Source organism: Vipera berus (genome assembly GCF_964194415.1).
Source record: "Vipera berus genome assembly, chromosome: 3".
Taxonomy (NCBI): Eukaryota; Metazoa; Chordata; class Lepidosauria; order Squamata; family Viperidae; genus Vipera; species Vipera berus.
In genome coordinates this window covers 5,216,000-5,231,214 of record NC_138204.1, presented here as the reverse complement: position 1 = coordinate 5,231,214, position 15,215 = coordinate 5,216,000, and the positions used below count along the sequence as shown (strand labels likewise).

General features: G+C 43.4%; 1 protein-coding gene across 1 annotated transcript in view; it reads left to right on the top strand.

Annotated features, from left to right (window-relative positions):
* Nucleotides 1-355: 355 nt before the first annotated feature.
* The window catches only part of ZBTB46 (zinc finger and BTB domain containing 46), a 67,998-nt gene continuing 53,138 nt past the window's right edge, over nt 356-15,215 (top strand). The window contains exon 1 of the mRNA XM_081323759.1: nt 356-695. The gene's annotated coding sequence lies outside the window, so the exon portion shown is untranslated. The remainder of the gene's footprint in view (nt 696-15,215) is intronic.

The window sequence follows — 15,215 nt, the reverse complement described above, 5'->3', positions numbered from 1 at the left end:
ACCTTCCCCGTCCGCGGAGCGCGGCTCCCTCCCGCCGCTGCCCCTTCCTTCCAGGGCAGGAAAGGCCCTGACCGTTGCCAGGACAACGGAAACCTCCGCTTGCCCTTGGCAACAATCCAGCCAAGGGCTGCGCTCTCTCCCTCTCTCTATCCCATCATGCACAGCGCCCTACAGGTCCGGCCGCTTGACAGTTGCGCTCCTACCTAGCGCTCGCGCTCTCCCTCTCTCTCTCTCTCCGGGGGGGGGGAGAAAGAGACGCGCGAGGCTCCAAAGGGGGCGTGGCTTAAGGAGACAGGGGGGGGTCCCTCTCTACCCAATCGGGGACGACATCGCCTGCTCGTGTTTTTTTTTCTTTTTTTTAAAAAAAGCCCCGGTCGGGCCCCGCCTCCTCCTTTTCCTTTCCTTTGCCGGCTCTCCCTGGGCTCGAGCGTGGCCCCGCCCCCCTCTCCGGCCAAGTTGGGTGAAGAGGGGGAGGCGGCGGCAGGAGAGCGCGCGCGCCCCTCCCCCCTGTCCTGGGGGGGGTGGGGGGGCAAGAGAGGCAAAAGAAAAGAAAAAAAAAGAGAGAGAGAGAAAGAGAGAGAGGAGGCGGGAACGCGCTCCGGCGGGTTTCCCCCCCCCCGCCCTCAGCGCGGCTCCCCTTTCCCCAGCCGCGTGAGGGGAGCGCGGCGAGAGCGAGTGGCCGCTGCCCCCCTCAGGTAAGCTGAGGCCGAAAGCCGCTCGCAACTTGGCAACTTCCCTGGCGGGCGGGAGGGAGGGAGGGGGCTCTCTGAGCGTGAGGGGAAGGGGGCGCCCTGCGGGGGAGGGGAGAGGAGGGAGGGAGGGGGTCCCTGCCCGGAGAAGTCGCCCCCTCAGTGCCTGCCAAAGGCGGAGGGGGCCCCCTTCCCCTCCTCTATCGCTCCCCCCGGCGGGGCTCAAGGTGAATCCCGTCTCCTGCCCCTCCCCCCCCAGCGCCCCCTGAGGCTGAGGTGAGGTGAGGGACAAGCCTCTCCTGAAGGGAGGGGGGAGGGGGAGATGAGAGAGAGAGAGAGAGACGAGCCGCCCCCCCTCCAAGCGCCCCTCAAGCTGAGTGGGAAGGGGGGGGGAGAGGCCACCTTGAGGGCTGTTCTGAGGGGAGATGGGAGGTGGAAGAGAGAGAAGACCCCCCCGCCAGCGCCCCCTGAAACTGGGGGGGGGAGTCCACCTTGCGTGCTGTTCGGAAGGGAGACTGTGTGTGTTTGTGTCTGTGTGTGTGTGTGTGTGTGAAAGAGTGTGTGTGTGTGTGTGTGTGTGTGTGTGTGTGTGAGAGAGAGAGAGAGAGCAGATGCCCCCCAAGGGTTTAAGAAGCTACCTTGAGGGCTGTTCTGAAGGGAGACACTGTATGTGTGTGTGTGTGTGTGTGTGTGTGTGTGTGTGTGAGAAAGAGTGTGTGTGTGTGAGAGAGAGAGAGAGAGCAGATGCCCCCCAAGGGTTTAAGAAGCCACCTTGAGGGCTGTTCTGAAGGGAGACACTGTGTGTGTGTGTGTGTGAGAAAGAGTTTGTGTGTGTGTGTGTGTGAGAGAGAGAGAGAGAGAGAGAGCAGATGCCCCCCAATGGTTTAAGAAGCCACCTTGAGGGCTGTTCTGAAGGGAGACACTGTGTGTGTGTGTGTGTGTGTGTGTGTGTGTGTGTGTGTGTGAGAAAGAGTGTGTGTGTGTGTGAGAGAGAGAGAGAGAGCAGATGCCCCCCAAGGGTTTAAGAAGCCACCTTGAGGGCTGTTCTGAAGGGAGACACTGTGTGTGTGTGTGTGTGAGAGAGAGAGAAAGAGTTTGTGTGTGTGTGTGTGTGTGTGAGAGAGAGAGAGAGAGCAGATGCCCCCCAATGGTTTAAGAAGCCACCTTGAGGGCTGTTCTGAAGGAAGACACTGTGTGTGTGTGTGTGTGAGAAAGAGTGTGTGTTTGTGTGTGTGTGTGAGAGAGAGAGAGAGAGCAGATGCCCCCCCAATGGTTTAAGAAGCCACCTTGAGGGCTGTTCTGAAGGGAGACACTTTGTGTGTGTGTGTGTGTGTGTGTGTGTGTGAGAGAGAGAGAGAGAGAGAGAGAGAGAGCAGATGCCCCCCAAGGGTTTAAGAAGCCACCTTGAGGGCTGTTCTGAAGGGAGACTCTGTGTGTGTGTGTGTGTGTGTGTGTGTGTGTGAGAAAGAGTTTGTGTGTGTGTGTGTGTGAGAGAGAGAGAGAGCAGATGCCCCCCAAGGGTTTAAGAAGCCACCTTGAGGGCTGTTCTGAAGGGAGACACTGTGTGTGTGTGTGTGTGTGTGTGTGTGAGAAAGAGTGTGTGTGTGTGTGTGTGTGTGAGAGAGAGAGAGAGAGAGAGAGAGCAGATGCCCCCCAAGGGTTTAAGAAGCCACCTTGAGGGCTGTTCTGAAGGGAGACACTGTGTGTGTGTGTGTGTGTGAGAGAGAGAAAGAGTTTGTGTGTGTGTGTGTGTGTGTGAGAGAGAGAGAGAGAGCAGATGCCCCCCAATGGTTTAAGAAGCCACCTTGAGGGCTGTTCTGAAGGAAGACACTGTGTGTGTGTGTGTGTGTGTGTGTGTGTGTGAGAAAGAGTGTGTGTTTGTGTGTGTGTGTGAGAGAGAGAGAGAGAGCAGATGCCCCCCAAGGGTTTAAGAAGCCACCTTGAGGGCTGTTCTGAAGGGAGACACTGTGTGTGTGTGTGTGTGTGTGTGTGTGTGAGAAAGAGTGTGTGTGTGTGTGTGTGTGTGAGAGAGAGAGAGAGATAGAGAGAGCAGATGCCCCCCAAGGGTTTAAGAAGCCACCTTGAGGGCTGTTCTGAAGGGAGACACTGTGTGTGTTTGTGTGTGTGTGTGTTTGTGTGTGTGTGTGTGAGAGAGAGAGAGAGCAGATGCCCCCCAAGGGTTTAAGAAGCCACCTTGAGGGCTGTTCTGAAGGGAGACACTGTGTGTGTGTGTGAGAGAAAGAGTGTGTGTTTGTGTGTGTGTGTGTGTGTATGTGTGAGAGAGAGAGAGAGAGAGAGCAGATGCCCCCCAAGGGTTTAAGAAGCCACCTTGAAGGCTGTTCTGAAGGGAGACACTGTGTGTGTGTGTGTGTGTGTGTGTGTGTGTGTGTGAGAGAGAGAGAGAGAGAGAGAGAGAGAGAGAGAGAGAGAGAGAGAGCAGATGCCCCCCAATGGTTTAAGAAGCCACCTTGAGGGCTGTTCTGAAGGGAGACACTGTGTGTGTGTGTGAGAGAGAGAGAGAGAAAGAGTGTGTGTTTGTGTGTGTGTGTGTGTGAGAGAGAGAGCGAGCAGATGCCCCCCAAGGGTTTAAGAAGCCACCTTGAGGGCTGTTCTGAAGGGAGACACTGTGTGTGTGTGTGTGTGTGTGTGAGAGAGAGAGAGAGAGAGAAAGAGTGTGTGTTTGTGTGTGTGTGTGTGTGTGTGTGTGTGAGAGAGAGAGAGAGAGAGAGCAGATGCCCCCCAAGGGTTTAAGAAGCCACCTTGAAGGCTGTTCTGAAGGGAGACACTGTGTGTGTGTGTGTGTGTGTGTGTGTGTGAGAGAGAGAGAGAGAGAGAGAGAGAGAGAGAGCAGATGCCCCCCAATGGTTTAAGAAGCCACCTTGAGGGCTGTTCTGAAGGGAGACACTGTGTGTGTCTGTGTGTGAGAAAGAGTGTGTGTTTGTGTGTGTGTGTGTGTGTGTGAGAGAGAGAGAGAGAGAGAGAGAGAGAGAGAGAGAGAGCAGATGCCCCCCAATGGTTTAAGAAGCCACATTGAGCGCTGTTATCGGAATATCCTGAAGGTTGGTTGGGGGGGGCGAAATGAGACAGAGACAGCAGGTTAAATAACAACCCCCCCTAGCAAATGGGGCAGGGGGCGCCTCTGCTCTCCTTTCGCCCCAGGACGCGCTGCCTTATTTGGGGCTGGAGTTGGGGGGAGAGGGCTGAGGGCCGGCGGAGGCTGACTGGCAGGGGGTTAACCCCCCTTCCTGCTGCTCCCCTCCCCCTCCCCCCACCCCCACCTCCAAAAGGGGAATTTTCCAGCTGGTAATTTCTGCTGCGTCAACACCCAGCTGGAGGGAGTGGAGAGGAGGGAGACAAGGGGGCATTTTTCACAGCAGAGCCACTTCGCCAAAGAAGACCAACCACCCCCGGGCTGGGATGAAAGAAAGAAAGATTTAATTTTATTTATTTATTTATTTATTTAAAAAAACTTTTTAAAAATTAAGCATCTGTGCAAGTTGGACCAAGAGTTACTTGAGAGAGAGAGAGAGAGAGAGGAAGGGATAGAGTGACACACCAAACTGCTTGGGAGGAAAGGGGGAAAAAAAGGAATGAGGTAATAATGTTGTTGAAACGTGTATATTTTCCCACTTTTTGCTTTCTCTTTCTGACTCTTTAAAGCCATGCCGGTTCTGTTTGGGGTTATTGTCTCTTTACCTAAAGCCAGGCACCAATCGCCTGGTCTTTGCCTCCATTTTAATTGCAGACGGGGAAACATTGAAAGTCACCCCCATACCTTGAAACCCAGAATGTGGTTTCCCTATAGCTATGGGAGTTGTTCAGATTGTTTTCCACAACTTAAGGGACCGGTTTGAAAATATATGCAGGTAAGGACCTTTTAACGGAAGGGCTGTCCTTAGAGAATGATGATTAGTAGAGGAAAGAAGTCACAGGCTTCTTAAAAGGAAAAAGAAAAAGGCAGTAATGGGGTTGAAGAGTTTTCAAAGCTAGCGTTTTGTTTTTGTATGTGTAAATAGATAGGTTTGTTCATAGATGTAATCTAAGTAGCCTTTTATAGCAAAATCCCTGATGACAAATAAAGCATAATAAAGATTTCTTGTGGTATAAAACTGCGGAAGGTGGGTTAACTGGAATAAATTGAGTAACTGAATACTTAAGCAAAGTGATATATATATATTTAATTTAGGACAAGAAATGGGTACGCAAGAACAGTTTCATTCTTAATTGAGTTTTCTCCCTATCTTCAGTTTCTTGAATTTGTTTGACATGGAGTACTGAGAGGATTATCAGCTTTGTTTCATGATAGTATAAAAAGGATATAGCAAGTGGTGCTGTTGAAAGTACCTTTATTGAGCTGAAATGACTGTATGCATCATAAAGCAGATATCCATCCATCTATTGTATATATGTGTGTATTGCTTCTATTACAAGAGGCTTTGTCCAAAGAGAACTTTTGGTTCAAAATCAACTCTCAGAAAAGTTTTTTTCCAGGCGTGAAGTGCATAATATTAGGCAATTCCATTTTATTGATTGGCTGATTTGGAATGATTTTATAGCAGTTGAATAAGCTACTATTAGTCAAGTTCATTCTTGAAATCTATGTGATACATATGTACCTGTCTGGACTTTACAGTTTCAATACAGTAGAAGAAAATATACTATGTAGCTCAGGGTTGAACAGTGGAGCACCAAAGACTCCTCATTTACAGTTTTAATTTATGTAATGAACAATTATTGCTTAACTATATCATATAACAGATTTCATTCTGGAAAATACTTGTCTTGAGTTAGAACTGGTGCTACATTTACTGTATCAACCTCACCACTAATTGTGGCTGTCATTTTACTCTGATGAAATACTAATTTTGCTGTTGGTAAATTAGATCACTGATTGAAATTTTGTTCTGATAGAATGGGTTTACTTCAGGTTGTGATATATTCTAAAAACTGATCCAATTCATTTATCTGTTTTTCCCCCCAAAGGGTAGCATTTACTAATTAGACAAACATTTTAATGACTGATGGGGAATATACAGGTCAGATCTTAAAATATAAGGGAAAAAAGGAAATGGGCCATATTATCCCCACGGCTTGTATTTTTAGGGTAGTTTTATACTAGTAATTAGTTTTTTTCCAGGTGATGTATCTAAAAGAGAAGCTTGAGTAATTTTATAATACAACCTTGGCATACTTTTCTGAGGGGAAGCTAGGATAGTACCTTACTAACTAAAAAGAAGATAGCATTGTTATGTGACAGCTGTACTCCATGAGGAAATTTCATTTTCTACCTTATGCGAACTCTTCCAATAGTACCTCACTTTCTTGTGATGTTCTTATTAATAAAAAATGTACACATTTACATATTTATCTCATTCTAGTTTATGTAAAAGTAATTTTGGCTATAATATAAAAGTATTTTTGGCTATTTTGGCTATATTTTTTAATTGGTTAAAATCTTTGAAAACCTTCGTCTGTCTATCCCTTTATCTCCTATTAGCACTCCTTTCTATTCATAATTCCCTGAATTACTAATTTATATATAAAAAACTATAATAGAATTAATAGACTATTTGATATATTCTCAAATTCCTGTAGTCGTGTACCAGTTGCTTAAAGGTTAAGTAGAGTTATTCTCATAAAATCTGTTAGTTCAACTGTTTAAGCTTTTTTTTCAAATAGTAACAGCAAATTAAAAATTTAAAGCTAAACTTTCAAACTTACGTTGCAGTAGTACTAAAAGCCAACATTTTTAAGGTGCCATATTAATTATTCCACATTTGTTTTAAAAAAAGATTTGTAAGAACTCTGTATAGACAATTTTTATTTTAATAAAAGGATTAAAATAGTTTTGCTTGCAACAGAAGTAATTGTATGCATATTTTGGAAAACAGTACTTTATTCAGAGATCTAGTCCCATAATCTGTTTTATGTGAACTTAGTCTTTGTATCTGCTAACCATGTTCCATGTCTTACATTATAAAAAGCAAGACAATGGGAACATATTGTATAGTTAAACTATAGACAGTGCATAAAAATATATGCACTATAATAAAATCAGGACAGATGGCAAAGCCAGAATAGACAGATATTATCTTAGTTAAAGAAAATAAAATATAAATAATTTTCTTAGAATGAAAACCAGGATCATAAAATAATAGAAAACATAAAATAAATTAGAAATGATGGGAAATTTAGCATCACAATAGTTAAAAATGGATGTGTGACGTAGATACATATCTTAAAAGCCATATAGAAAAAATGAGAGTTTATCACAAATGAAGACTATATATGAATAGACAATAAGCCAATACAAAAAAGAAAAACTGATGTGATATATGGCACAATAAAGCAACCACAGTACAATGTGGTTGTATTTCCACATACAATGTGGAAATAATCATTCTACTTTATTCTGCACTTCATATTTCTTATCTGAAATACTGGATCAAGATCTAGGCGATTGCATTTTAACAGGAGGGTAGAAAAATGAATTCAGAGGAAGGCAGTCAAAATAGAAGTATACAAAGAAAGATATGGTACTTTAATGTTATGGAAGGTTAAAGAACTGGGGGTACCATTAGGCTTCCTTAATACGGGTATCCTCCAGATGTGTTGATTTCCATTTCCAGAATTCTCCAGCCAGCGTGAACATTGGATAAAATTCTAGGAGGTGCCCACATAATAGAATCCCAGAATTTTAAGGGCTATCAAGTCCAGTTCTTTGCTCAGTACAGGTTAAGAGTTCATTTGCAAGGTTCCCGGTTAGTTAAAGCAGCAGGCAGTATGGAGAATGGGAGATAATGGCTGTTTTCAAATACTAATGATTGTCACAAGGAAGTTAAATTTATTCTTTTCTACCTAGATCTAATAGGCTTAAATGAAGAGAAAGTAAATTTCAGTATGAGATCTTAGAAAACATATCTGAATAGAAGCAATGGAGAATACAGCCATTTACTTAAGACGCCACTAGGATTTCTTTTGCTGAAGTTCTTCAGGAAGAGGGTGATCTTTTGGGATTTTGTAGTAGGATATACTAACTAGTCATATATGCACATATATTATAAAGTAATTCTTCAGGTATATATTTTTGTACAGGTAGTATGTAGTATGATCCCAACTGACTCCCAACATTTCTGTTGCTAAGCAAAACAGTTGTGAGTTTTACCCCAATTTATGATCTTGCCACAGTTACTAAGTGAATCACTACAACTGTTAAGTTAGTTCTGTATGTATGTGTAGGGGTATAGGTCTATACATATGTTGTATATAGTATGTATATGTTATATATAGTATGTTTAGGAGTGTGCCATGTATGTGTTCACTTTGAGAGCTGGCAACTAAATTTCATTTTTATATGTGTCATTGTGCCTACAGTAAAAAACAACAATAAAGGTTATCTTAACATGGTTGTTAAGTGAACCTGGCTTCCCCATTGACTTTGCTTGTCAGAAGGTTGCCACATGACCCCAAAGACGCTGCAATCATCCTAAATATGAGTCAGTTGTCAAGCGTCCAAGTTTTGATTACGTGACCATGTGGATGCTGCAATGGGTCGTAAGTGTGAAAAATGGTCATAAGTCACTTCAGTGCTGTTGTAACTCCGAACAGTAACTAAACGCATGCTCATAAGTCGAGGACTATCGGTAGAACCAAACTGGCAGCAGCCATGTACTGTACATGAGGGATGTTTAGCCCCTTCTGAATTCTGACTATTTTCAGAAATACAAATGAATTTTTAAAAATTGAAATAGGTTTTTAACCTGGGAAACCATGGAAAGATGGAAGAATCTTGGAAGAATCTTATTTATTCTATAATACAGTATTGGTAAAAGTCATACATTACAGTAACCCTTTGTTATTTTGTAAATCTATTCACCGTCATTTAGCATTATAGGTGATCCAGGATGCTATGGTTTCTTCCTACATCAGAAATTTAAAGATTTCTTGTTTATTACGAAGTGTTAATTCCAGCCGTTATTTCAGATTCCACTTGAATAATATACAGTCAAACTGAACTTAAAAGGTTACTTACCATTGTCCTTGCTCTCTTCTCTTGCATCTTTAGTAGGAAAACAAAAGGAATCATGCACATGATTTGCATGTTTTTAAGAATAATAAGTATTGTGGCATAGTATAATTTATAATCATCTGCTCAAGACTGTGCTGGCCTAATAAATTGTGCCATAAGTCTCATGAATAGATTAAGAGGTCTTGAAAAAAAACTCACAACTTTTTTTAATAATGTTTAACTTGTGAGATATAATTTTAAGAAGTAATATATTTAAATGTACATGTATTTAACATTTTGACTTAGATGCACTATAATCCTGTGTATTATATTAAATCTAGGAATATTTTTAATGGATTTTGAGAGAAACTGCTTTCATTAATGTCTAATTGTTCCTACATTATTTTGGCTGAGATTCTAATTTCAGTAGCAAGCATAGCATTCATAGTATTAGACCAGCACTGATTCACAGCTGGGCTCACTTCCATGTTTACAAAGAACTGACCAGAAGAAATGTTTTGGCTAGTTTATTACATCAAAAACATGATAGTTTTTCCTTGAAGCCACATATCAATATTGCTGTAAGTAATTGTGGTACCTGCTCATCAGTAAAATTGTGTTTGCATTGACTTAAAACTGGTGGAAGCTTCAGGTCATTTTTATTGAGCTTCACATAGCTAATCTTCAAGATCACTGCAGATGGGGACTGTAGCCAAGAAAATAAAAGACACTTGCTCCTGGGGAGGAAAGCCATGGCAAATCTAGACAGCACACTAAAAAGCAGAGACATCACCCTGTCAACAAAAGTGCGTATAGTCAAGGCTATGGTCTTCCCAGTTGCAATGTATGGCAGTGAAAGCTGGACCATAAAAAAGGCTGAGCGCCAAAGAATTGAGGCCTTTGAACTATGGTGCTGGAGAAGACTCCTGCGAGTCCCTTGGACTGCAAGGCGATCAAACCGGTCAGTCCTAGAGGAGATCAACCCTGACTGCTCTTTAGAAGGCCAGATCCTCAAGTTGAAACTCAAATCCTTTGGCCACCTAATGAGAAGGAAGGACTCACTGGAGAAGAGCCTCATGCTGGGAAAGATGGAGGGCAAGAGAAGAAGGGGACGACAGAATGAGGTGGCTGGATGGAGTCACTGAAACAGTAAGTGTGAGCCTAAATGGACTCCAGAAGATGGTAGAGGACAGGAAAGCCTGGAGGAACGTCGTCCATGGGGTCACTATGGGTCGGACACAACTTCGCAGCTAACAACAACAACAACATAAGACGAGTATTGGGTGATCTTTCTATACCATACTTAATTCAGTCCTCTACTAATCTTGTCAAATCTCCTTACTGATAGCTTTGGCAATACACAATCGTGCTATATGAGCTTGACCGTCTTTGGATCTGGTGTATGCATCTCTTCCTTTCAATTCCTTTGACTGCTCTTTAAAAAGGATATTTTTATCCTTTTTAAGATACCCATGCCGGAACCAAAGCATAACTCTCAATTTGAATTGGAATATAGCACTGCACTGCATATTCTACTCCCATTAAGATTTCATTAACTTACTGATAGTGAAATTTTCATTTACTAGAGTTTAACCTTGCCTTTTCTCCAGGCCAAGATATGAAATGATATACCGTATATAGATATAGCGGAAAGAATAATAATTTACAAATGTAAAAAGCTATGGAGAGGAATTGGGAAAGAGAGCAGTGTAAATCTTCCCTATTAGCTTTATTTCCTTTCATTATCTCATGTCTTTAATTTCTTTGGCATATTTCTTACTACTTGTCTCTGCTTTGTATAATTTTCCCTGTTCCAAATGGAAATAGCTGACAGGTTTATATGTATATGTGTTTATGAATCAACTGTCTAGGCCCAAAATTCTGACCCAGATGAAGAAAACCTGACAGATATTTTCAGACAAGACGAATATATTAAATGCAAGAAAGACAGGCTTGGACCCAACCACTTTCGGAAGGATAAACGAGATCTGATAGTAAATCTTCACTCATGTGGAAAAATGGAATGAAAGAAGATTCAAGATAGACAAAAGAACATCCTTTGCACAGCATATAGTCAGCATATGGAATTCCTTTCCCTGAGATGTAGCAATGGCTACCAAGCTGGACAGCTTTAAAAAAGGATTAAACAAATTAATGGAGGATAATACAATTAATGATGCTTGTATGCTTCTTTCAGATCTGAGGTAGCCTGCCTCTGACTGCCAGTCATTGGGGAACAATAACAGCGAAACACTGTTGCTTTCATGGCCTGTTTACAGTATGTATTCCCACAGGAACTATAGGCACAGGATGTGCATTAGGCAGCTTTTTAGTCTGACCCAGCACAGTTGCCTTTAATACTACATTAACGAAGTAATGTTCATCTAAATTGAACCATATGTTTAAAAGGAAGCTATCACAGAATTAAGAGTAACGAAGTACTCATCAGGATTATTATGTTAATCTTGATTTGTGGAGGAGATGCATTCATGGTTCCCTTTGTATGAACATGTACAACATATTTAAGCAAAGGCAAGACATATCAACCAGAATTTCTCTAGTTTTACTTATGCCTTCCTGAGAGATCTGCATATACGTTGTCAAAGCAGTCTCTTGTATACCAAAATCACTGCATGTTTGTTCTAGTCTAGTAGAGATGTGTGAGATGATTCTGAAAGCTAATCAGACTTGCATTAGAATTCCAAAACGCAAGAACTTTCAAACTTGAGTTTGTGTCTTCTCTTAGCTTTCACACAAAAGTTCAAAGTCATATAATCTTAAGAGTTTTTTTTTTAAAAAAACTGGGCCAAAGCATTTCCAATATAGGTAAAAGGATCAGGTTATCTGGGTAGTCATAAGAAGGGATGAGTTCAAGTCTGTTACAGATATCGTTTTTAGGTTGAGGTCTCCAGCCCATCACAAATGGCACTGGTCAAGGCTGCAGATGCAGTCCAATGGTCTAAGGCAGGGGTGTCAAACTGCCGGCCCGCAGGCCGGACGCGTCATCCGGAAGCCACACCCACCCCATTGTTGGCAACGGCAAAACCGTCCCGATACGTTGCGTGACGTCACGTGACCTCGCGTGTTTGACGTGTCTGGTCTAAGGTGTTACTCAAAGCAGCCTGTCACTTTTCCATCTCTGTTCTGTTTGACTGTCAGTGTTGACTTGAAGACTTGAGATCATTCGTGGCTTTGGAGTTGGGTATCATCAGTACGCTGATGATACCCAGCTTTTTCTTTCTACCCCAAACCACCCCAGTGATGCCCTCAACGTGATGTCCCGTTGCCTGGAGGCGGTTCGGGTCTGGATGGGGAGGAACAGACTTCAACTCAACCCCGACAAGACCGAGTGGCTTTGCATACCTTCATCCCGGGTCTATTCGGATATTCCATCTCTTTCTATGGGGGGTGAATTATTACCCCCCGTAGATAGGGCTCGCAACTTGGGAGTCCTCCTAGATTCGCGGCTTACCTTGGAAGATCACATGGTGGCCGTGACTAGGGGGGCTTTCGCCCAGGTTCGCCTGGTGCGCCAGTTGCGGCCCTATCTAAGCCGGGATGATTTATGCACGGTCACTCACGCACTCGTGACCTCTCGTCTAGACTACTGCAACGCTCTCTACATGGGGCTTCCCTTGAGGACCACCCGGAGGCTCCAACTGGTACAGAATGCAGCCGCGAGAGTTGTGTTGGGAGTCTCCCGATACTCCCACGTGACACCTCTGCTCCATGAGCTGCATTGGTTGCCAGTTGTCTTCCGGGTGAGATTCAAGGTGCTAGTAATGGTGTTCAAAGCCCTTCATGGCATGGGGCCGGAGTACCTCAGGGAACATCTGCTGCCGGCATCAAGCTCCCTGCGCCCTGTGCGTTCCCACAGAGAGGGCCTCCTCAGGGTGCCACCGGTCAGAGAATGCCGTCTGGTGGCCCCCAGGGGGAGATCCTTCTCTGTGGGCGCCCCGGAGCTATGAAACCAGTTACCGGTTGAGCTCCGGACGGCGCCCGATCTGCGCTCCTTTCGCCGCGATCTGAAAACATACTTGTTCGAGCAAGCCGGCCTGGCCTGAGGGGGGATTGGTGGGGTTTTTTATCATTTTTTTTTTTTTTTTTATTGAAAAGTTTTAAAATACAATTTTCCCTTGAAAAACCCCCCTTCCCCCTCCCTCCTCCCCCCCTACCTCCCCTCCTCCCCCCTCCCTCCTCCCCCCCCTACCTCCCCCCCTCCCCCCCCCTACTTCCCAGAGCTGAATACAAGGTATATATATATATAAAAAAGCAAACCTAAGCAACCATATACTAACAACTATAAATTCTAAAATCCATCACTCTCTAGCTTATATAGGATAAAACAAACCTTAACAATATTAAATATATATATATAAAAAAAACTAGAATAAGAAAAGGACACTCTCTAGCTTATATAGAATGGAACAAACCTTAATAGTATTAAACATATATTAAAAACAAAAAAAAGGAAAAAGAAAAAAAAAAAACCCTTCTCAACCCTATACTTATCCTAAATAAACTCCATCCATTTTATCCATTCCATGATATAACATTCTTACAAATAATTTTCCAAATTAACCAAGGATCCCAAATCAAAAAACTTTAAAGTCAACTCTTCTGTAATCGACCGTTCCTCTTCCCGTACCACATCTATAATTATTCCAAACACAACAAAAAAGAAAAAAAAAATTGCAAACAAAACTTGAACTTTAATCCAAAAAAGCTCACCCTTTCCACAAAACCACCAAATATAGAAATATATTGCGTCTACACCCAAATCTTTTCCCCCCTCCCCTACTTGACTACTTGACTATATCGTAAAAGTTCCAAAGACTTCTGCGATTCCTGCTACTTTCTCTTCTTAGATCGTTTTGCAGCAGCACGCGTCACCCTCTGTTTTATAGATTCATCCAACGAGGTTGTATCTTGATCTCCTCCAACACCGTTGTCTTCTATCTGACCATCTTCGGCCTCTTGATGCACTCCTTCTCCAGATCCCTTTCCAGCTTCCAAAAGTGTTAATGGCGTTGCATTTAAAACATTATTGTAGAAATCACGCGCTTGCATCACAGTAACCAAACGGTACTTTTTACCTTCGTGCGTCACCATCAACCCCACTGGGATCTCCCATCTGAACCTTATATCTCGTTGCTTGAGCTCTTGCACAAGAAATGTAAAATCCTTCCTTCTCCTTAGAATCTTTGGAGGAATTTCTTTTAAGACCAAAACTTCTTGATTAGCAATCATAACTTTAGTATCATAAGCAGCTTGTATAACTTCATCTCTAGTTTCCCTTTTTGCAAAATATACCACCACATCTCTAGGCAACTTCCTCTGTCTGGCAATCCATGAATTCACACGAAACACTTTGTCCATGCCTCCTTTTATTTCAGATGCTGGCTGTTTCAACACTATTTCAAAAGCCTCAGAAACCAGCTGCTTTAGATCTTCCTTAGTATTCTCCTTTAAGCCTCTAATTCTAATGGCAAACTGCATCTGGAAATATTCAGCAAGACACAGTTCCTTTTCCATTTTATTTTCATTCTCCAATACTTTTGCTTCTAATATAGCATTCTTTTGAGTCAAGTCTTCTAGCTTTTCCTCCAATTCTTCCACACACCGAGCCACTTTACACACTGAAGTCAAGATGTCTACCCTCATCGCTTTGAGCTTCTGTTCCATCCTCTCCTCCATTCTCTCCTCCAATTTCTCCAATTTCTCCTCCATCTGTGCAAATCTAATATTAATTGATTCCAAAATTACCTGGGTATGTTTTTCAAGAGCATCTTGTAAGTCCTTTGATGTCAATACATCAGGAGGATGCAGCGCCTGCAATAATGATTGTTGCACGGGAGAAGTTCCAGCACTCCGAAGAGTTTTAGGGGGTGGTTTAGCCGCCATCTTTTACCAAATATGACGCACTTTCACTTCAGATTTGTAATCCAAAAAAGTCCATCAAGCTGGAGAGTAAAACATAGTAATCCTCTTTACCATTTCCTCTTGTATCGCTCTGCCTGCTCCTTTAAATCATAGTCATTCCTTCAGGCAGGGGTGGTCGCAGACGGCTGGCTCTGCTCCAAGAATCAGGAGCAGAGGCGACGGCCAGCTGGGAGCAGCCCAGGCTACGGGGGAGTTCAATCCTTCAGCCGCCCAAGCCATAAGCTCAGGCGGCCCTGGAGAACTCTACCCCTACCTGGGAGCTCGCCCCCTCCTCTTCTCCCGAGGAGGGGGCTTCAGATTCGCCCGAACAGCTGATCGGCGCTGTTTCAGGCGAAAAAAACAACAGCTGAGCCGCGGGCAGCCCGGGAAGGCTCCCTCCGTCGCCGCGGAGCCACCGGAAGTCCGGTTTTTTATCATTTTTATTGGGGTTTTTACTATGTATCAATTGTATTTTAATCGGGCATGCATTTAATTATCTTTTAATTTTTGTAAATTTCTGTGTTTTATTCTTGCCCTGTACACCGCCCTGAGTCCTTCGGGAGAAGGGCAGTATAGAAATGATAATAAATTAAATT